This window comes from Leuciscus leuciscus, assembly GCF_965113295.1.
Source record: "Leuciscus leuciscus genome assembly, chromosome: 11".
Classification (NCBI taxonomy): domain Eukaryota; kingdom Metazoa; phylum Chordata; class Actinopteri; order Cypriniformes; family Leuciscidae; genus Leuciscus; species Leuciscus leuciscus.
This window is the reverse complement of record NC_138735.1, coordinates 12,353,112-12,375,882: the sequence shown is the minus strand read 5'-3', so window position 1 is coordinate 12,375,882 and position 22,771 is coordinate 12,353,112. Positions and strand designations below refer to the sequence as shown.

Sequence of the window (22,771 nt, the reverse complement as noted above, 5' to 3'; positions counted from 1 at the left end):
CTTTGTTATGTGAAAATGCATTTGTTTCTTCGCTTTAAAGAACAAATAGGCAAAAACATAAGCACATCATTTTACATTCTCAAATTTCATTCTATATCTTTGTGATTATTGGTCACTTTTATTGTAACTATGCAATGAATATGTCCTTTTGCAAAACACCTGATGAGCACTGACCCTTTTTTATAAAGGCATTAGGCAGAAATCAAGTACAGTTTATAAAGCTGAAAAGAGAAAAGAAAATGCTTTAACAATAAATCACTATTTTCAATATTGGTTCTGCATATATCAAAGAGATCCTGAGGAGGAGTGGGACTCCACATGAAGACTTTCAGAAACTGAGACAGAGCAAAGGGTGCACCTCGCTGCATGGACACATCCTACAAATGCCCAAACAACACCACCCAAACACAGTGATGAAGTGGACACCACCAGGAGGATGCAGGAGACAGGGAAGACCAAGGAAGACACGGAGACAGATGTTTCACGAAGATCTGAAGAATGTCAGTGTCCCATGGGAAGATGTGAAGAACTTGGCCATGGATCGAATACGTTGGGGGACACTTGTTGCCCAATGTGCCCAGCACAGCACTTGATGATGATGTTGTGAGTTTATCCATAAGCGTGGGATGTTTTCTGCAAAGAGTGTTGCATAATTAAATGTAAAAAGCATTTTTATGTTATAAGTTCACTGATATGTGGGCATTTCTATGAATAAAAGTATTGTCTTTAATAGCAAGCAATAATCATATGAAAATGATTTACATGCAAACGGGACAGTTATCAGCAGTGTAACTGATCTGATTATGACAAAATAATCGAGTATCTGATGTCATGTGACAAGTCAGATAAGCTTTTCCACTCTTGCAAACAGAGGTAGGTTATGAGGTGTGGAGAGACATCATGTATCACTGGAACATAAACAGACGGGGACCAATTTGCAATTAATATAAACTTTCTGACAGTGTGTGTGACATCCGACAACTTTCCAAGAAGTGGCGCAACTGATTTACAAATATCGCGATAAATATGTACAGGAATTGAGGCAGTAGCCAATGACAGCACTAAGAGTAAAAGCTGCAGGATTGTGTACGAGTATACAAATTTGTACGAGTATCATACGAATTTGACAACTTGTTAAATCTTGTGAATTATTAAGACTTTCAGACTATGTTTGTACTGATTGGGCTATGGGTTTTGTGAGAAAAGTTTTAAGAAACAACAAATGCTTGATAAAATGTTTGATTTAGGGTTAAAACCAACACATACATACCATTGTGAATATTTGCCTTTGCAGCTGTCCGTCTCCTCCGTTTACTTCTCCTCAAACAATAATGGGCTGACTGAGGCCCTTTTGGCCCTTTTGGTCTTTTCAGCTGAAAAAAGAGAAAAGAAAATATCATTATGTATAATATATAGGATTATTTAAAGGAATAAGTACTGATTTACCTTACAAATATTGGATGTTACATTATAAAGCATTAAAAGCATGGCAAGTGTTGTGGTTAATATGCATTTACAACAATTATCACTTTAAAACTATCAATACTGAGGTAAAAGCATGGCAAGTTTTGTGATTACTGTCTTTTTACTACACTTATCACAGTAAAACTAATGTTACTGTGGTAAAAGCATGGTAAGTGTTGTTTTTACTGTGCTTCTACTACAAATACAACTTTGGAACTAATTGTACTATTTTTAATCTGATATGAATATCTAGGCCTATAGCACGTCACGTGACAGGCAGTGTTTAATCACCCTATATTTTGAATTAGAAAGCAATGAAACGCAAAGTCTCCGTGGAGATGGCAGATATAATGGCAGATTAATATCGACAAACAGAAAAAAACATTATATCACACATTATTAGGACAGCGTATTTAGGTATTTACTACTTACCAACATCTGACACACGTGAACTGATGCCAAATATCGCGATGTGTTCGGAACGAGACTTCTTCAGCGTGATTTCCTACTGATAAAATATAATTTTAAAAATATCAATAAACAGCAAAGCAATCCAGCTTCCCTGGCAATAAGACCAAAATAATAACATTAAAAAAAATACATAAACCATAAGATAAGATCTCGTGAATAAATGTTGATTAAACAGCTTCTCTGCTGCAGCCGACAGGCAGAAAGAATCCTGCTGTGATCACGAAAGACGCTTCCCATTGAAAATACATTAGTTTAAAAAAACGTGCTGGTATCACGAAAATAACGAAATAAACGTGTCCGTGGCACGAATCAATAGATTAAATTACGTGACCATATCACGAACTGACGTGCGTTGGAGTTATCCGTGGTCTCGCCACAGACTCACTCCGTGCTCCTATCACAGATTTTATATCTGACTATAGCCAAGCAAGCAATAGGTGTAAAACGCCATCAAACTGAATTTTATGATGACAGGACAAGACAAAATGTCAACTTAATTACATGACATTGCAACACAGTTGACATAAAGCTTTTAAGTTTCTAAACAAGCCAGCAACATTACAACGTCCATGAGTGAGGTCAGGTTGTTGAGGTCCGTCCGTGGTGCCATCACGGGACTTCAGTTAGGCTAACAGAATCAAACAGAATTTTTATGATGGCAGGACAATGCAATAGCTACAATAACAGAGAGGTTAACGTCTTTATGGTATTTGGTGATGGAAAATAAATAAATACTTAAAATGTTGTGTTTCCAAATGAGAAAGCACGTCCATTGAGTGAGATCCGTTCTCTGTCATTAAAACGGGTCTCCGTGTGTGGACCACGGAAGATGAGTGTCATTGACTTGCGTTGGAGTTATCCATGGTCTCACCACAGACTCACTCCGTGCTCCTATCACAGATTTTAGATCTGACTATAGCCAAGCGAGCAATAGGTGTAAAACGCCATCAAACTGGATTTTATGATGACTGGACGAGACAAAATGTCAAGTTAATTACATGCCATTGCAACACAGTCGACATAAAGCTTTAAAGTTCCTAAACAAGCCAGCAACATTACAACGTCCGGTGAGTGAGGTCAGGTTCGGGACTTTGGTTAGGCTAACTGAAACAAACAGAAATTTTATGATGACAGGACAATGCAATAGCTACAATAACAGTCAGGTTAACGTCATTATGGCATTTGATGTTGGAAAAGAAACAAATACTTCAAATGTTGCGTTTCCAAATGAGAAAGCACGTCCGTTGAGTGAGTTCTGTACTCCGTCATTGAAACGGGTATCCGTGTGTGGACCACGGAAGGTCAGTGTCATTGACTTGCGTTGGAGTTATATCCGTGGCCGCATCACGGAATTTGGGGCGATTCCGTGATGGCTCCACGGATTTTGAGTTAAGGGCCCGTGGACATTTCACGGAATCCTGTGAGACCAGGTTGCTCAGAGACAGAATTGTGGCAAGGCACACATCTGGCCAAGGTTACAAAAAAAAAATTTCTGCTGCACTTAAGGTTCCTAAGAGCACAGTGGCCTCCATAATCCTTAAATGGAAGACGTTTGGGACGACCAGAACCCTTCCTAGAGCTGGCCGTCCGGCCAAACTGAGCTATCGGGGGAGAAGAGCCTTGGTGAGAGAGGTAAAGAAGAACCCAAAGATCACTGTGGCTGAGCTCCAGAGATGCAGTCGGGAGATGGGAGAAAGTTGTAGTAAGTCAACCATCACTGCAGCCATCCACCAGTCGGGGCTTTATGGCAGAGTGGCCAGACGGAAGCCTCTCCTCAGTGCAAGACACATGAAAGCCCGCATGGAGTTTGCTAAAAAACACCTGAAGGACTCCAAGATGGTGATAAATAAGATTCTCTGGTCTGATGAGACCAAGATAGAACTTTTTGGCCTTAATTCTAAGCGGTATGTGTGGAGAAAACGTACTCGGTTACTAACGTAACCTCGGTTCTCTCTAGAGAGGAAACGAGTACTGCGTAATATCTTACGCTAGGGGAAATCTCTTTTCCGCGAGATACTGAAGCCAAAAAATTATCCTTAATTTTGAAATAATGTAAAACGCGTTGCGGCAGCATGCAGACATAGGCGAGACAGCTCGCGCGCCTATTGGCTGCCCTGCGGCAACTGCAGCAGCCTATCGATAAGGCCCTATCGTGACGTCATCACCAATGGGGGCGCTTCGCGCCCCATACGTCACGTCCCGCCGAAACGGGCGTGGCCTGGGGCTATAAATATAGCATCGAAAGGCTAGCTTACCGGTTTTTCATCGCCGGAGCGAACCGGAGCGTGCGCAGGCACGGCAAGATACGCAGTACTCGTTTCCTCTCTAGAGAGAACCGAGGTTACGTTAGTAACCGAGTACGTTCTCTTACGAGAGGTACTCTCGTACTGCGTAATATCTTACGCTAGGGGAAACAGTGTAAAACGCCGTGCATGCTATGATCCAGCACCAAAGTCCCAAGGGCAGGTGCCCGGGCTCATGTAGTACATGATCATAAGTGACTCACAGAGAGCCCAGGAAGAGTGGCTAGAATAGCATCATTCCTGTAATGCAGCATCCTATAAGAACAGTTATAGTGATGGTATTTACTCAGTCAGGGCGACCCCGGCCTGGACTGATGAATATAGTGGGTCTTACACATTGCCCATAGAGCTGCGCGATCTAAACGAGCGTTGCTCGCGCTATTTTGGTATTCTGGGCCGGACGTACTCGGGGCAGACAGTACCGATTTCTAGACTGAAAGCAGCTTAGCTTGCAGAGCGGGAACCTCTAGGTTATAAAACCTTATAAATGTAGACGGGGAGGCCCAGCCTGCCGCCATACAGATATCTTGCAAGGCAATCCCACTAGACCAAGCCCACGACGAGGCCACGCCTCTCGTGGAGTGCGCTCTGACACCCAATGGGCACTGCAAGCCCTTAGAGGTGTAAGCCAGCGCTATAGCATCGACTATCCATCTGGATAGGCTCTGTTTCGAAACGGCGAGTCCCTTAGAACGTCCGTAGAGTGAAACAAAGAGCTACTCCGTCTGTCTGAAAACAGACGTGCGGGACACATAAGCCCTTAGCGCCCTGACTGGGCAAAGGAAGCTGGCGTCCTTCTCCTCGTTAGAGACCGGCAGGGCAGACAGGGAAATTACCTGGGCCCTGAACGGTGTATTGAGGGATTTAGGGACGTACCCGTGCCTTGGTTTGAGTATGACTTTCGAGTCATTTGGCCCAAACTCCATACACGTCGCGCTCACTGAGAGCGCTTGTAAGTCCCCTATGCGCTTCACTGAAGCGAGAGCCAGAAGAAACACCGTTTTGAAAGACAAGTGTTTGATATCTACCGACTGGATAGGCTCAAATGGGGCACCCTTCATGGCCTCCAAGACCGTAGAAAGGTCCCATATGGGGACTGAGGGAGGTCTGGGAGGATTTAACCTCTTAGCTCCTCTAAGGAACCGAATGACCAGATCGTTCCTTCCTAGTGACTGACCAAGCGTTGGTTTGGAAAACGCTGCTATAGCCGCCACATAGACTTTGAGCGTGGATGGGGCTCTGCCTTCATCCAGTAGCTCTTGTAGGAAGGAGAGAACCTCCGTCACTCCACAGTCCAGGGGTGAAAAGCCGCGTGCTGTGCACCAGCTGGAGAACACTGACCATTTTGAGGAATAGAGCCGTCTCGTAGAGGGAGCTCTAGCCTGCATGATCGTGTTTAACACTCCCTCTGGGATATCAGAGGGTACCCGTTGATGGCCCACGCATGTAGGGACCAAAGCTCCGGGCGAGGATGCCAGATCGAGCCCCTGGCTTGAGAGAGGAGGTCCCTCCTCACTGGTATTGGCCATGGGGCAGTGCTCGTCAGCTGCATAAGAACTGGGAACCAAGCCTGGTTCTTCCAGAACGGAGCAACCAGTAACACTGAGCATCTGCTTTCCCTGATCCGCTCTAATACCTGAGGTAGGAGCGTGATGGGGGGAAAGGCATAGAGCGGGCAGCGGGGCCAGACGTGGGCCAGCGCATCCCTGCTCTTTGAGAAAAATTCCGGGCAGTGAGCGTTTTCTTGAGACGCAAACAGGTCTATCTTTGCTCTGCCGAATGTCTGCCACAGCAGTTGGACTGTCTGCGGATGCAGTGACCATTCTCCTGCTGGAACATTGTTCCTGGACAGTCTGTCTGGTCCCACATTCAGGTGGCCAGGCACATGCGCTGCTCTGAGCGAGCGCAAATTGTGCTGAGCCCATACCAGGAGGCGTTTCGCTAACCTGTATAGGTTTCGGGATGTGATGCCTCCCTGGCGATTTATGTAGGCTACCACTGACATGTTGTCCGAGCGGACCAAGACGTGGTGTCCTGCTATTTGGGGACGAAAGCGCCTCAGCGCGTTGTCGACTGCCATCATTTCCAGGCAGTTTATGTGCAGAAGCTTTTCCCGTTCTGACCACTGGCCAAAAAACGGTCTGCCCTCGAGCAGTGCTCCCCATCCCGAGGTGGAGGCGTCCGTGGACACCACCTTCACACTCGAGGAAGTCCCCAGGCTTACACCTGACTGGTACCAGTCGGTCGCTCTCCAGGGTATCAGTGCTGAGACGCATTCCTGATCGACCTTGAGACGAAAGAGACCTGAAGTCCATGCTCGACGCGGTACTTGCGCTTGTAGCCAGAACTGCAGTGGGCGCATGCGAAGCAGACCCAGCTGGAGAACTGTGGATGCTGCTGCCATGAGACCGAGCATCCTTTGAAACTTCTTTAGCGGGACTATAGTGCCGCGGCGGAAGGTTTCTGTCATGCGCTGAATAGTCAATCTGCGCTGTAGCGATATTTGAGCTGTCATTGACAGCGAGTCCAGTTCTGTGCCCAGGAAAGATATTCTCTGACTGGGAGACAGTGAACTCTTCGCCCAGTTGACTTTGAGACCCAGATTCTCGAGATGTTCGAGTAAAATGGTTCTGTGTTCTATGAGCTCCGTATGTGACTGAGCTAGAACCAGCCAATCGTCCAAGTAGTTCAAAACTCGCATTCCCCGAAGTTTCAGGGGAGCGAGGGCTGCGTCCATGCACTTCGTGAATGTACGGGGTGCTAGGGACAGGCCAAACGGTAGGACTGTGTATTGATAAGCCTGGCCCTCGAAGGCGAATCTCAAAAATCGCCTGTGACGTGACTCTATTTGTATTTGGAAATACGCGTCTTTCAGATCTATTGACACAAACCAGTCCCCGTGGCGAATTTGCGCGAGGATTTTCTTGGTTGTGAGCATTCTGAACCTGCGTTTTGAAAGCGCTACGTTCAGTTGTCTTAGATCTAGAATGGGTCTGAGACCCCCGTCTTTCTTCGGAACCAGAAAATATCTGCTGTATAGCCCCCCTTCGCTCTGAGCTTGAGATAAAGGCTCTATTGCCCCTTTGCTCAACAGCTTCGCAATTTCGGTACGAAGTACACTTGCTACTTCCTTTTCTACCGTGGTTTCGACTCGCACCGCACAACGGGGGGGACGTCGAGCGAACTGTAGCGAATAGCCTCTTTTTATAATGTTCAGCACCCATTCTGATACACCGGGAAGCTTTGCCCACGCATGTGCGTGCATAGCTAAGGGTTGAATGAGATTGGAGCTCTGGTCGTGACATAGTGGCGACCGGGGAGCTTCGGTATGCTGTATTATAGACACCGCATTTGCAGCGCTCGAGGCGGGGAGTGTTTTGATCACAGCGGGCGGTTCGCCCGCGCTCGGCTCGCTCACGGCAGGTAGCTGAGAGACGGCGAGCGTGGGGGAAACCGAGGGATTCGTCATGTCTGTGAGTGAATGTGGGCGCAGGACAGCGGGCACATTTGCACTGAAAACACCATCGACCTGAGTCGGTTGTATGTGTGTTGGTTTCGTTTTTACAGAAACCAAGAGACATGCAGCGTGTAGTGTTTGTGGGCACTGGGACGTGGGCACGTTCACTACATTCTGTGCGCAATCGACATGAGTCGATTTTATGTGCGCGAGCCCTGTGGGGCGGGCTGTGTCTGTGTGTAGGAATGGGCACTGGGCAGTGGGCATTTTTACTACACTCATAACACCGTCGGCCGTGGCCGGAATACCAGAAAATACGCTCTTTACAGGATTTATCTGGGTCGCCGTGAAAACGGCGTTTGTGTACAGGCAAGCGGGTAATGCAACCGACTTGTTTACTGCAGAGTACACTGGAACAGTCGCATGTAATGGAACTGGACGAGCGGGAAGTTTTGGTGGAAACCCGGCCGCAGCGGGGCTTGAACACCGTCGTTTTCCTAAGCTGGCTAGGAAGACTTTGAGGCCTCGGGCTTCATCTCAACCTTCGGCCGAGTCCCACGCTGTGGGGGGCGGCGGCCGGCAGAGCGAGAGCGTGGTCTCTGGTCCCGGGCCTGTCGACGCTGTGAAGCGGCGGCGGGGGGCGGTGGCTGCGAGCTGCGAGCAGACGGCTGTTTAGAGCGGCCTGATGCGGAGCTAGAGCGCTTTGGCAAAAAGTGCTTCATGGCCTGCGACGTCTTTTGTACCTCAGCGAATCTGTCCGCGAAATCTTTGACGGACGATCCAAAGAGGCCAGTAGCAGAAACGGGGGCGTCGAGGAACACAGAGCGCTCCGAGTCCGGCATTTCTGAAAGCGTCAGCCAGAGGTGTCTCTCAGCAACGGTGAGAGAGGCCATGTTCCGCCCTATGGCCTGTGCAGCGAATTTCGTAGCGCGGAGTGCGAGGTCCGTAGCGCTCCTTAAATCCGCCACGTTGATTGCTTCCGTGCCTTCCTCGTCCAGCTTTCGGAGAAGGTTAGCTTGGAAGATCTGGAGAGTGGCCATAGTGTGTAGCGCTGATGCAGCCTGCCCAGCGGCGGTGTAAGCGCGACTGTGCAGGGTGGAAGTAGCGCGGCAGGCTTTTGAAGGTAGCGCCGTCTTAGTCCGCCGTCCAGCAGAGGGCGGGCAAAGATGGGCTGCTACCGCCTCCTCCACTAGAGGGAGAGCGAGGTATCCTCTGTCTTTGGCACCGTCCACCACGGAGAATGCCGCCGAAGCAGAGGAACGTAGCCTGGCTGAAAAAGGGGCGCTCCAAGACTTTGCCAGTTCTTCATGAAGCTCAGGAAGAAACGGGGCGGGTCTTGAGGGCGTGGAAACGCGGTCCCCTTGCAGAAAACAGCCGTCCAGACGGTTGCGTGTAGGCTCGGCGGGCGCGGACCACTCGAGGCCGAGGCTCTCTGTGGCCTGTGTGAGCAGACGCATCAGCTCAGCTTCAATGCTGGCCCGTTTTCCTGACGACTCGCGGGCAGAAGAAGGGGCGAGGTCCACAGAGCTCGCCCAATCCTCGCTGTCCGAAGCCAGGATAGAGCAGTTGTCCTCCTCGAAAACTGCCGCTTCTTCCTTGTCATCTCCGGCGGAAGCGGCGGCCAGCGGCGGCCACTGTCCGGGAGTGAGAGACTCGAGAGAAGCAGACGGCGAAGCTGGCAGGCGCACCGGCGAGCTTTTCTCGGTGGGAGGCTCAGGGATCCGCTGAGCACGGCGCTTTTTACGGCGCGGCGTCGAAGCGGGGGGTGCAGGCTCGTGGAAAGTTGCCATGCGAGTCCTCAGAGTCGCCATAGGCATAAGCTCGCAGTGAGGGCATCCGCCGTCAGCGAGCGCTAGAGCCGCATGTCCTTCACCCAGGCAGGAAACGCAGATGACATGGCGGTCCCCGTCGCTGAGTGGGGCTCGGCACGAGCCACAGGATGGACGAGACATCTTGAAAAAGACGCTCTGCTCTTTTAGAAAGGGAGTGTGAGTCGCGGCGGCGAACACACACAAAGCAATGAAAGGATATAACGCCGGATAGCGTAGCAGGAACGGTGGTTGAAGGCGGCGCGGCCAGCGACTCCAGGTACCGAACTCGTCCCGCTGAAATGCTGTTTCCACGGCGCGGCTTCTTCTCTCTGGATCCAGCGATGCGTGAGCTCCGCTGAAGAGATGAAAAATCGGTAAGCTAGCCTTTCGATGCTATATTTATAGCCCCAGGCCACGCCCGTTTCGGCGGGACGTGACGTATGGGGCGCGAAGCGCCCCCATTGGTGATGACGTCACGATAGGGCCTTATCGATAGGCTGCTGCAGTTGCCGCAGGGCAGCCAATAGGCGCGCGAGCTGTCTCGCCTATGTCTGCATGCTGCCGCAACGCGTTTTACATTATTTCAAAATTAAGGATAATTTTTTGGCTTCAGTATCTCGCGGAAAAGAGATTTCCCCTAGCGTAAGATATTACGCAGTACGAGAGTACCTCTCGTAAGAGAACCAGGCACTGCTCATCACCTGTCCAATACAGTCTCAACAGTGAAGCATGGTGGTGGCAGCATCATGCTGTGGGGGTGTTTTTCAGCTGCAGGGACAGGACGACTGGTTGCAATCGAGGGAAAGATGAATGCGGCCAAGTACAGGGATATCCTGGACGAAAACCTTCTCCAGAGTGCTCTGGACCTCAGACTGGGCCGAAGGTTCACCTTCCAACAAGACAATGACCCTAAGCACACAGCTAAAATAACGAAGGAGTGGCTTCACAACAACTCCGTGACTGTTCTTGAATGGCCCAGCCAGAGCCCTGACTTAAACCCAATTGAGCATCTCTGGAGAGACCTGAAAATGGCTGTCCACCAATGTTTACCATCCAACCTGACAGAACTGGAGAGGATCTGCAAGGAGGAATGGCAGAGGATACCCAAATCCAGGTGTGAAAAACTTGTTGCATCTTTCCCAAAAAGACTCATGGCTGTATTAGATCAAAAGGGTGCTTCTACTAAATACTGAGCAAAGGGTCTGAACACTTAGGACCATGTGATATTTCAGTTTTTCTTTTTTAATAAATGTGCAAAAATTTCAACAATTCTGTTTTTCTGTCAATATGGGGTGCTGTGTGTACAATAATGAGGGGGAAAAATGAAGTATTTGACTGTTAGCATTTGACAAAATGAATGTAGAGTCATTGGTTGTTTAGCTTATACAATTATTATAATGAAATATCAACCATTACATTCATAAAACTGCAGAATATAAATACATTTTTAAGCAGTCAAAAAGGAAATGTCCAACACAGGACAAAACACAGTTCTTTTCACAATACATGACACATAACCCCACCTTCAAAATAATTTCACTTATTTACAAAAATTTGTTGGATTCATGTACACTGGTGGCCAAAAAAAGTATTTAATTGTCTTAATGTTTTTGAAAGAAGTCTCTTTGATGCTGAAGAAACATTTCTTTTTATTATCAATGTCTGACTGTCTACTCCATCTTTTCTACAGCATATGAGTAAAAGTCATCATCAAAATAATCTTTAAAAAGCCAACACAATGCTTTTGTCCACCTTTGAATAAATGAACTTCTCCAAAGATTGGTTCCTGTTCAGAACTTGATTGACAACATCAGAATGTTCCCTGGTCTGTATGCGTGTCCACAAACACTAATGTGGTCTAGTGGGTTAAACCACTGAACTGGTAAATTGAAGGTTGCTGGTTCGATCCCAGCAGTCACCACCAGAGTGTCCTTGAGCAAGACACTTTACTCCACGTTGCTCCAGGGGGATTGTCCCTGTAATAAGTGCACTGTAAGTCGCTTTGGATAAAAGCGTCTGCCAAATGCATAAATGTAAAATGTAAATGTAATGTACTCAGTCCTTCAGAGGAGATCCCGGTTCCAACACTATATGAGACAGAGAGAGAGAGAAAATATTAGTGTCAAATTATTTTTAACCTCCTTTTTTAAAAATTTTATTATTATTTTCACAAAAACTGAAGAATATATATTTGTAAACAGCTTTTGTCAATAAATAGCATACAAAAGAACTAAATTAAAATATAGCTGCAAGCAGCAATTATCGGGGCCAAGCGCAAGCAGATGACAGGATATGCCAACATGGCTGAAGGTGTCAGACCAACTGCAACAATGAGCAATTAAAGACATTTAAAGAGGATTTTAGGCGAAATGGCTGAAAAATCATAAAAAGTAATTCAAAATATGATTTAATTGATTATCACTTTCGACCAATAGGTGGCACAGTTACAAAACTGATGTGATGTGGTCAGAATAAAGTGACAATGACACATATAAAGTTTGGTGTCAATATGTCAAGGCATTGCAGAGATAAAGCCTGAATAGTGCTTTTAGCATCATGCTTCAACTTTGCTGCTGCGCTATACGAAAACGGTTTCGTCTATCAACACGAAATCCATAACTTTTAGTCAGCACGGTCTGGAGATGATACGATTCAATTTTGGTGAAAATTGGACAAACGGTTTAGGAGGAGTTCGAAAAAGTAGGTTTTGACGGAAAATCAAGATTGTGGACAGGAAGTTCGGCCAAATAAGGAAAACTTGGTATCTATGTTCTCGGCTAGACCCAAGGAATCTATTAAGACCAGTGGCATTTCAATAGCCAGATTTTATCAAATGTCATTATCCTTTTTGGAAATGTTTTTATAACTTTTGACCACTAGGTGGCGCTGTCTCGAAATATTTTGGGTACCTTCAGGGGATGATGTTGATGGCACATTCTGAGTTTCGTAATATTACACCAATGCTGTTGTTTAGTAAAGCATTTTATTTCACAAAACTGTATTGAAGTCAATGGAAATTTCATGTTTTGTTCTATTATAGTGCCACCAAGAGGCTCAGTCCCACCATTTTTTTTATGTGTCCTCAGAGTGAGCCCATACATATGTGTGTCAATTTTGGTGAAAATATCTCAATTTGCTTTGGAGTTATAGACATTTATATGAAAAAACACGTAAAAAATGACTGACACATGACTTTGATTGGATTTTACTACCCCTTACTATCAATATTTTCGCATTTGGGCATTGGCGTATAGCTATCGACCTATGTTTCCAAACTTCTGGCGGTGGTTTCGTCTCGATCGGACTAGCGGTTTCGAATATATAGCCAAATGTTTTTTAAGCGCTAAATCACAACGCTACACAAACCGTATGGCGAAACCTAGCATGTTTGGTATCGTTGGACTCTGCAACGATTCAGGAGTCTAAAGAGATGACTCTTGTGAAAATAAGTCGACCACACCCAAAGTTATAAGCATTTGGAAAAAAAAATTCCCCACTAGGTGGCGCTGTTTCGAAACTTCTCAGGCTCCTTCAGGACATCGTGCTGATGACCCATACTGAGTTTCGTAACAATCCGTTCATGCGTTCATAAAATACAGCATTTTAGCACATAATTCAAAATGGCCGACAGCCAAAATGACTGATCTGGGAAGATTGTATATCAGTCGACTCAGCATGACGCCCTGAATCTAATGAGACCACTTTTATGATTTTTGGACAAACTATTCAGAAGTTATAAGCAAAAACAGCCATTTTTCATATCTCCGGACCAGTAGGTGGCACTGCGCCGAAACGCAGCAAGTAGCCTCAGGTCATGCTTGTTATGATATGTACCAAGTTTGGTCTGAATACGATAAAGCGTTGCGGAGATACAGGCTTGTGTCTGTTTTCACAAGCGCAACGTAAAATTTGTTAGAGCGTTTATCAAAAACGGTTTGACGAATCAATTTGAATTCCATAACTTTTTGTCAGCACTGCCTGAAGATGACCTGGTTCAATTTTCGTGCAAATCGGACAAACCGTCTAGGGCGAGTTCGAAAAAGTGGCTTTTTTATAAAATTCTAAATGGCGGCCATATTTTTATGAGGGAAATGACGTCATAGGGTGCAATCGAATCGTCATGAGCTCAGGAATCAGAGAAAAAAATAATTTTGTTGATTGATCTTACAGTTCAAAAGTTATTAGCAAAATATGAGTGCAACTTTGGACAGGTGGTGGCGCTAGAGGGAATGACTTAGACACACCAAAATTGGTGTATTTAATGTTGGGACTGTCCTCTATCAGAATGTCAAACCATTACAACTTTCCCGCAATCGGTTCTATGGGCTGCCATAGACTCCCAGTCGGAAAAATGAAGAATAATAATAATTAAAGCTGCAAGCAGCATTTAGCGGGGCCAAGCACAATCAGATGACAAGACATGCCAACATTGCTGAAAGTGTCAGACCAACTGCAACAATGAGCAATTAAAGACATTAAAGAGGATTTTAGGCAAAATTCCTGAAAATTCATAGAAAGAGTAAATAAAAATATGATGTAATGCATTATCACTTTCTACCAATAGGTGGCGCAGTTACAAAACTGATGTGATGTGGTCAGAGTGAAGTGACAATGACACATACAAAGTTTGGTGTCAATATGTCAAGGCATTGCAGAGATAAAGCCTGAATAGTGTTTATAGCATCATGCCTCAACTTTGCTGCTGCGCTATACGAAAACGGTTTCGTCAATCGAGACGAAATCGATAAGTTTTAGTCGGCACGGTCTGGAGATGATACGATTCGATTTTGGTGAAAATCGGACAAACGGTGTAGGAGGAGTTCGAAAAAGTAGGTTTTGAATGAAAATAGCATTTTATTTCACAAAACTGTATTGAAGTCAATGGGAATTTCATGTTTTGTTCTATTATAGCGCCACCAAGAGGCTCAGTCACACCATTTTTTTTATGTGTCCTCAGAGTGAGCCCATACATATGTGTGTCAATTTTGGTGAAAATATCTCAATTCGCTTCGGAGTTATAGACATTTATATGAAAAAACACGTAAAAAATGACTGACACATGACTTTGATTGAATTTTACTACCCCTTACTATCAATATTTTCGCATTTGGGCATTGGCGTATAGCTATCGACCTATGTTTCCAAACTTCTGACGGTGGTTTCGTCTCGATCAGACTAGCGGTTTCGCAGATATAGCCAAATGTTTTTTAAGCGCTAAATCACAACGCTACACAAACCGTAAGGCGAAACCTAGCATGCTTGGTATCGTAGGACTCGGCAAGGTTTCAGGAGTCTAATTAGATGAGTCTCGTGAAAATAAGTCGACCACACCCAAAGTTATAAGCATTTGAATAAAAAGATTAACCACTAGGTGGCGCTGTTTCGAAACTTCTCAGGCTCCTTCAGGACATCGTGCTGATGACCCATACCAAGTTTCGTAAGAATCCGTTCATGCGTTCTTAAAATACAGCATTTTAGCACAAAATTCAAAATGGCCGACAGTCAAAATGGCCGATATGGTAAAATTGGATATCAGTCGACTCGGCATTTTGCCCTGAATCTAACAAGACCAATTTTATGATTTTTGGACAAACTGTTCAGAAGTTATAAGCAAAAATAGCCATTTTTCATATCTCTGGACCAGTAGGTGGCACTGCGCCGAAACGCAGCATGTAGCCTCAGGTCATGCTTGTGATGACATGTACCACGTTTGGTCTGAATACGATAAAGCGTTGCGAAGATACAGCCTTACGACTGTTTTCGCAAGCGCTACGTAAAATTTGTTCGAGCGTTTATTGAAAACGGTTTGACAAATCAACTAGATTTTAATAACTTTTTGTCAGCACTGCCTGAAGATGATCTGGTTAAATTTTCGTGCAAATCGGACAAACTGTCTAGGACGAGTTCGAAAAAGTAGGTTTTGAGAATAATTCAACATGGCGGCCATGTTTTTATGACGGAAAATGACGACATAGGGTGCAATCGAATCGGCATGAGCTCAGGAATCAGAGGAAATAAGAATTTTGTTGATTGGCCTTACGGTTCAAAAGTTATTAGCAAAACAAAAGTGACATTTTGGACAGGTGGTGGCGCTAGAGGGAATGACTTAGACACACCAAAATTGGTGTATTTAATGTTGGGACTGTCCTCTATCAGAATGTCAAACCATTACAACTTTCCCGCAATCGGTTCTATGGGCTGCCATAGACTCCCAGAGTGGAAGAAGAATAATAATAATAATAATAATAATAATAATTAAAGCTGCAAGCAGCATTTAGCGGGGCCAAGCACAATCAGATGACAAGACATGCCAACATTGCTGAAAGTGTCAGACCAACTGCAACAATGAGCAATTAAAGACATTAAAGAGGATTTTAGGCAAAATGCCTGAAAATTCATAGAAACAGTAAATAAAAATATGATTTAATGCATTATCACTTTCGACCAATAGGTGGCGCAGTTACAAAACTGATGTGATGTAGTCAGAGTGAAGTGACAATGACACATACAAAGTTTGGTGTCAATATGTCAAGGCATTGCAGAGATAAAGCCTGAATAGTGCTTTTAGCATCATGCCTCAACTTTGCTGCTGCGCTATACGAAAACGGTTTCGTCAATCGAGACGAAATCGATAACTTTTAGTTGGCACGGTCTGGAGATGATACGATTCGATTTTGGTGAAAATCGGACAAACGGTGTAGGAGGAGTTCGAAAATGTATGTTTTGAATGAAAATCAAGATGGCGGACAGGAAGTTAGGCCAAATAAGGAAAACTTAGTTTCTATGTTCTCGGCTTGACCCAAGGAATCTATTAATACCAGTGGCATTTCAATGGGCAGATTTATTCAAAAGTTATTAGCATTTTTAGAAGTTTTGTTATAACTTTTGACCAAAAGGTGGCGCTGTCTTGAAATATGTTGGGTACTTTCAGGAAATGGTGCTGAAGGCACTTTCTGAGTTTCATTAAATAACACCAATGCATTTGTTTAGTATAGCATTTTATTTCACAAAACTGTATTGAAGTCAATGGGAATTTCATGTTTTGTTCTATTATAGCGCCACCAAGAGGCTCAGTCACACCATTTTTTTTACGTGTCCTCAGAGTGAGCCCATACATATGTGTGTCAATTTTGGTGAAAATATCTCAATTCGCTTCGGAGTTATAGACATTTATATGAAAAAACACGTAAAAAATGACTGACACATGACTTTGATTGAATTTTACTACCCCTTACTATCAATATTTTCGCATTTGGGCATTGGCGTATAGCTATCGACCTATGTTTCCAAACTTCTGACGGTGGTTTCGTCTCGATCAGACTAGCGGTTTCGCAGATATAGCCAAATGTTTTTTAAGCGCTAAATCACAACGCTACACAAACCGTAAGGCGAAACCTAGCATGTTTGGTATCGTAGGACTCGGCAAGGATTCAGGAGTCTAAGTAGATGAGTCTCGTGAAAATAAGTCGACCACACCCAAAGTTATAAGCATTTGAATAAAAAGATTAATCACTAGGTGGCGCTGTTTCGAAACTTCTCAGGCTCCTTCAGGACATCGTGCTGATGACCCATACCAAGTTTCGTAACAATCCGTTCATGCGTTCTTAAAATACAGCATTTTAGCACAAAATTCTAAATGGCCGACAGTCAAAATGGCCGATATGGTAAAATTGGATATCAGTCGACTCGGCATTTTGCCCTGAATCTAACAAGACCAATTTTATGATTTTTGGACAAACTGTTCAGAAGTTATAAGCAAAAATAGCCATTTTTCATATCTCTGGACCAGTAGGTGGCGCTGCGCCGAAACGCAGCATGTAGCCTCAGGTCATGCTTGTGATGACATGTACCAAGTTTGGTCTGAATACGATAAAGCGTTGCGAAGATACAGCCTTACGACTGTTTTCGCAAGCGCTACGTAAAATTTGTTCGAGCGTTTATTGAAAACGGTTTGACAAATCAACTAGATTTTAATAACTTTTGGTCAGCACTGCCTGAAGATGATCTGGTTCAATTTTCGTGCAAATCGGACAAACTGTCTAGGACGAGTTCGAAAAAGTAGGTTTTGAGAATAATTCAAAATGGCGGCCATGTTTTTATGACGGAAAATGACGTCATAGGATGCAATCGAATCGTCATGAGCTCAGGAATCAGAGGAAAAAAGAATTTTGTTGATTGGCCTTACGGTTCAAAAGTTATTAGCAAAACAAAAGTGAAATTTTGGACAGGTGGTGGCGCTAGAGGGAATGACTTAGAAACACCAAAATTGGTGTATTTAATGTTGGGAATGTCCTCTATCAGAATGTCAAACCAAAACAACTTTCCCGCAATCGGTTCTATGGGCTGCCATAGACTCCAAGAGCGGAAGAAGAAGAAGAATAATAATAAGAACGGGAACAATTACAATAGGTGCCCGCACCTTCGGTGCTTGGCCCCTAATAATAATAATAATAATAAGAACGGGAACAGATACAATAGGTGCCTCCGCACCTTCGGTGCTTGGCCCCTAATAATAATAATAATAATTAAAGCTGCAAGCAGCATTTAGCGGGGCCAAGCACAATCAGATGACAACACATGCCAACATTGCTGAAAGTGTCAGACCAACTGCAACAATGAGCAATTAAAGACATTAAAGAGGATTTTAGGCAAAATGCCTGAAAATTCATAGAAACAGTAAATAAAAATATGATGTAATGCATTATCACTTTCTACCAATAGGTGGCGCAGTTACAAAACTGATGTGATGTGGTCAGAGTGAAGTGACAATGACACATACAAAGTTTGGTGTCAATATGTCAAGGCATTGCAGAGATAAAGCCTGAATAGTGCAATTAGCATCATGCCTCAACTTTGCTGCTGCGCTATACAAAAACGGTTTCGTCAATCGAGACGAAATCGATAAGTTTTAGTCGGCACGGTCTGGAGATGATACGATTCGATTTTGGTGAAAATCGGACAAACGGTGTAGGAGGAGTTCGAAAATGTATGTTTTGAATGAAAATCAAGATGGCGGACAGGAAATTAGGCCAAATAAGGAAAACTTGGTTTCTATGTTCTCGGCTTGACCCAAGCAATCTATTAATACCAGTGGCATTTCAATAGGCAGATTTATTCAAAAGTTATTAGCATTTTTAGAAGTTTTGTTATAACTTTTGACCACTAGGTGGCGCTGTCTTGAAATATGTTGGGTACTTTCAGGAAATGGTGCTGAAGGCACTTTCTGAGTTTCATTAAATAACACCAATGCATTTGTTTAGTATAGCATTTTATTTCACAAAACTGTATTGAAGTCAATGGGAATTTCATGTTTTGTTCTATTATAGCGCCACCAAGAGGCTCAGTCACACCATTTTTTTTATGTGTCCTCAGAGTGAGCCCATACATATGTGTGTCAATTTTGGTGAAAATATCTCAATTCGCTTCGGAGTTATAGACATTTGTATGAAAAAACACGTAAAAAATGACTGACACATGACTTTGATTGGATTTTACTACCCCTTACTATCAATATTTTCACATTTGGGCATTGGCGTATAGCTATCGACCTATGTTTCCAAACTTCTGACGGTGGTTTCGTCTCGATCAGACTAGCGGTTTCGAAGATATAGCCAAATGTTTTTTAAGCGCTAAATCACAACGCTACACAAACCGTAAGGTGAAACCTAGCATGTTTGGTATCGTAGGACTCGGCAAGGATTCAGCAGTCTAATTAGATGAGTTTCGTGAAAATATGTCGACCACACCCAAAGTTATAAGCATTTGAATAAAAAGATTAACCACTAGGTGGCGCTGTTTTGAAACTTCTCAGGCTCCTTCAGGACATCGTGCTGATGACCCATACCAAGTTTCGTAACAATCCGTTCATGCGTTCTTAAAATACAGCGTTTTAGCACAAAATTCAAAATGGCCGACAGTCAAAATGGCCGATATGGTAAAATTGGATATCAGTCGACTCGGCATTTTGCCCTGAATCTAACGAGACCAATTTTATGATTTTTGGACAAACTGTTCAGAAGTTATAAGCAAAAATAGCCATTTTTCATATCTCTGGACCAGTAGGTGGCGCTGGGTCGAAACGCAGCATGTAGCCTCAGGTCATGCTTGTGATGACATGTACCAAGTTTGGTCTGAATACGATAAAGCGTTGCGAAGATACAGCCTTACGACTGTTTTTGCAAGCGCTACGTAAAATTTGTTCGAGCGTTTATTGAAAACGGTTTGACAAATCAACTAGATTTTAATAACTTTTTGTCAGCACTGCCTGAAGATGATCTGGTTCAATTTTCGTGCAAATCGGACAAACTGTCTAGGACGAGTTCGAAAAAGTAGGTTTTGAGAATAATTCAAAATGGCGGCCATGTTTTTATGACGGAAAATGACGTCATAGGGTGCAATCGAATCGTCATGAGCTCAGGAATCAGAGGAAAAAAGAATTTTGTTGATTGGCCTTACGGTTCAAAAGTTATTAGCAAAACAAAAGTGAAATTTTGGACAGGTGGTGGCGCTAGAGGGAATGACTTAGAAACACCAAAATTGGTGTATTTAATGTTGGGAATGTCCTCTATCAGAATGTCAAACCAAAACAACTTTCCCGCAATCGGTTCTATGGGCTGCCATAGACTCCAAGAGCGGAAGAAGAATAATAATAATAAATATAGCTGCAAGCAGCAATTACCGGGGCCAAGCGCAAGTAGATGACAGGATATGCCAACATGGCTGAAGGTGTCAGACCAACTGCAACAATGAGCAATTAAAGACATTTAAAGAGGATTTTAGACGAAATGGCTGAAAAATCATAGAAACAGTCAATAAAAATATGATTTAATGCATTATCACTTTCGACCAATAGGTGGCGCAGTTACAAAACTGATGTGATGTGGTCAGAGTGAAGTGACAATGACACATACAAAGTTTGGTGTCAATATTTCAAGGGATTGCAGAGATAAAGCCTGAATAGTGCTATTAGCATCATGCCTCAACTTTGCTGCTGCGCTATACGAAAACGGTTTGGTCTATCCACACGAAATCCATAACTTTTAGTCGGCACGGTCTGGAGATGATACGATTCGATTTTGGTGAAAATCGGACAAACGGTCTAGGAGGAGTTTGAAAAAGTAGGTTTTGAATGAAAATCAAGATGGCGGACAGGAAGTTTGGCCAAATAAGGTAAACTTGGTATCTATGTTCTCGGCTTGACCCAAGGAATCTATTAAGACCAGTGGCATTTCAGTAGCCAGATTTATTCAAAAGTTATTAGCCTTTTTGGAAATGTTGTTTTAACTTTTGACCACTAGGTGGCGCTGTTTCGAAACTTCTCACGCTCCTTCAGAACATCGTGCTGATGACCCATACCAAGTTTCGTAACAATCCGTTCATGCGTTCTTAAAATACAGGATTTTAGCACAAAATTCAAAATGGCCGACAGTCAAAATGGCCGATATGGTAAAATTTGATATCAGTCGACTCGGCATGTTGCCCTGAATCTAACGATACCAATTTTATGATTTTTGGACAAATTGTTCAGAAGTTATAAGCAAAAATAGCCATTTTTCATATCTCCGGACCAGTAGGTGGCGCTGCGCCGAAACGCAGCATGTAGCCTCAGGTCATGCTTGTGATGACATGTACCAATTTTGGTCTGAATCCGATAAAGCGTTGCGGAGATACAGCCCTACGACTGTTTTCGCAAGCGCTACGTAAAATGTGTTCGAGCGTTATTCGAAAACGGTTTGACGAATCAATTTGAATTCCATAACTTTTTGTCAGCACTGCCTGAAGATGATCTGGTTCAATTTTCGTGCAAATCGGACAAACCGTCTAGGACGAGTTCGAAAAAGTAGCTTTTTCAGCACATTCAAAATGGCGGCCATATTTATAAGCCGGAAAATGACGTCATAGGGTGCAATCGAATCGGCATGAGCTCGGGAATCAGAGGAAAAAAGAATTTTGTTGATTGGCCAAACGGTTCAAAAGTTATTAGCAAAATAAAAGTGAAATTTTGGACAGGTGGTGGCGCTAGAGGGATTGGTTTTAAGACACCAAATTTGGCATGGTGACTTTTTGGACTGTCCTCTATCATTGTGCCAAATTTCATAACTTTCCCGCAAGCGGTTCTATGGGCTGCCATAGACTCCCAGAGCGGAAGAAGAAGAAGAAGAATAATAATAATAATAATAAATATAGCTGCAAGCAGCCATTACCGGGGCCAAGCAGAATAAGACGACAAGACATGGCTGAAAGTGTCAGATCAACTGCAACAATGAGCAATTAAAGACATTTAAAGAGGATTTTAGGCGAAATGGCTGAAAAATCATAGAAAGAGTAATTAAAAATATGATTTAATTGATTGTCACTTTTGACCATTAGGTGGCGCTGTCTCAAAATATTTTGGGTACCTTCAGGGGATGGTGCTGATGGCACATTCTGAGTTTCGTAATATTACACCAATGCATTTGTTCAGTATAGCACTTTATTTCACAAAACTGTATTGAAGTCAATGGGAATTTCATGTTTTGTTCTATTATAGCGCCACCAAGAGGCTCAGTCCCACAATTTTTTTTATGTGTCCTCAGAGTGAGCCCATACATATGTGTGTCGATTTTGGTGAAAATATCTCAATTCGCTTCAGAGTTATAGACATTTATATGAAAAAACACGTAAAAAATGACTGACACATGACTTTGATTGGAATTTACTACCCCTAAACATCAATATTTTCGCATTTGGGCATTGGCGTATAGCTATCGACCTATGTTTCCAAACTTCTGACGGTGGTTTCGTCTCGATCGGACAAACGGTTTCGAAGATATAGCCAAATGTTTTTTAAGCGCTAAATCACAACGCTACACAAACCGTGAGGCGAAACCTAGCATGTTTGGTATCGTTGGACTCGGCAAGGATTCAGGAGTCTAATGAGATGAGTTTGGTGAAAATAAGTCAACCACACCCAAAGTTATAAGCATTTGAAAAAAAAATTTCACCACTAGGTGGCGCTGTTTCGAAACTTCTCACGCTCCTTCAGAACATCGTGCTGATGACCCATACCAAGTTTCGTAACAATCCGTTCATGCGTTCTTAAAATACAGCATTTTAGCACAAAATTCAAAATGGCCGACAGTCAAAATGGCCGATATGGTAAAATTTGATATCAGTCGACTCGGCATGTTGCCCTGAATCTAACGAGACCAATTTTATGATTTTTGGACAAATTGTTCAGAAGTTATAAGCAAAAATAGCCCTTTTTCATATCTCCGGACCAGTAG

At 43.7% G+C, this 22,771-nt stretch overlaps 1 long non-coding RNA gene across 1 annotated transcript; it reads right to left on the bottom strand.

Annotated features, from left to right (window-relative positions):
- Nucleotides 1-1,270: 1,270 nt before the first annotated feature.
- Nucleotides 1,271-2,426, bottom strand: LOC309508728. Its single transcript, XR_014209699.1, has 2 exons — nucleotides 1,897-2,426; nucleotides 1,271-1,373 (listed from the first exon to the last, which is right to left on the bottom strand). It is a non-coding gene; the product is annotated as an uncharacterized lncRNA (long non-coding RNA).
- Between the last annotated feature and the right edge of the window lie 20,345 nt (nucleotides 2,427-22,771).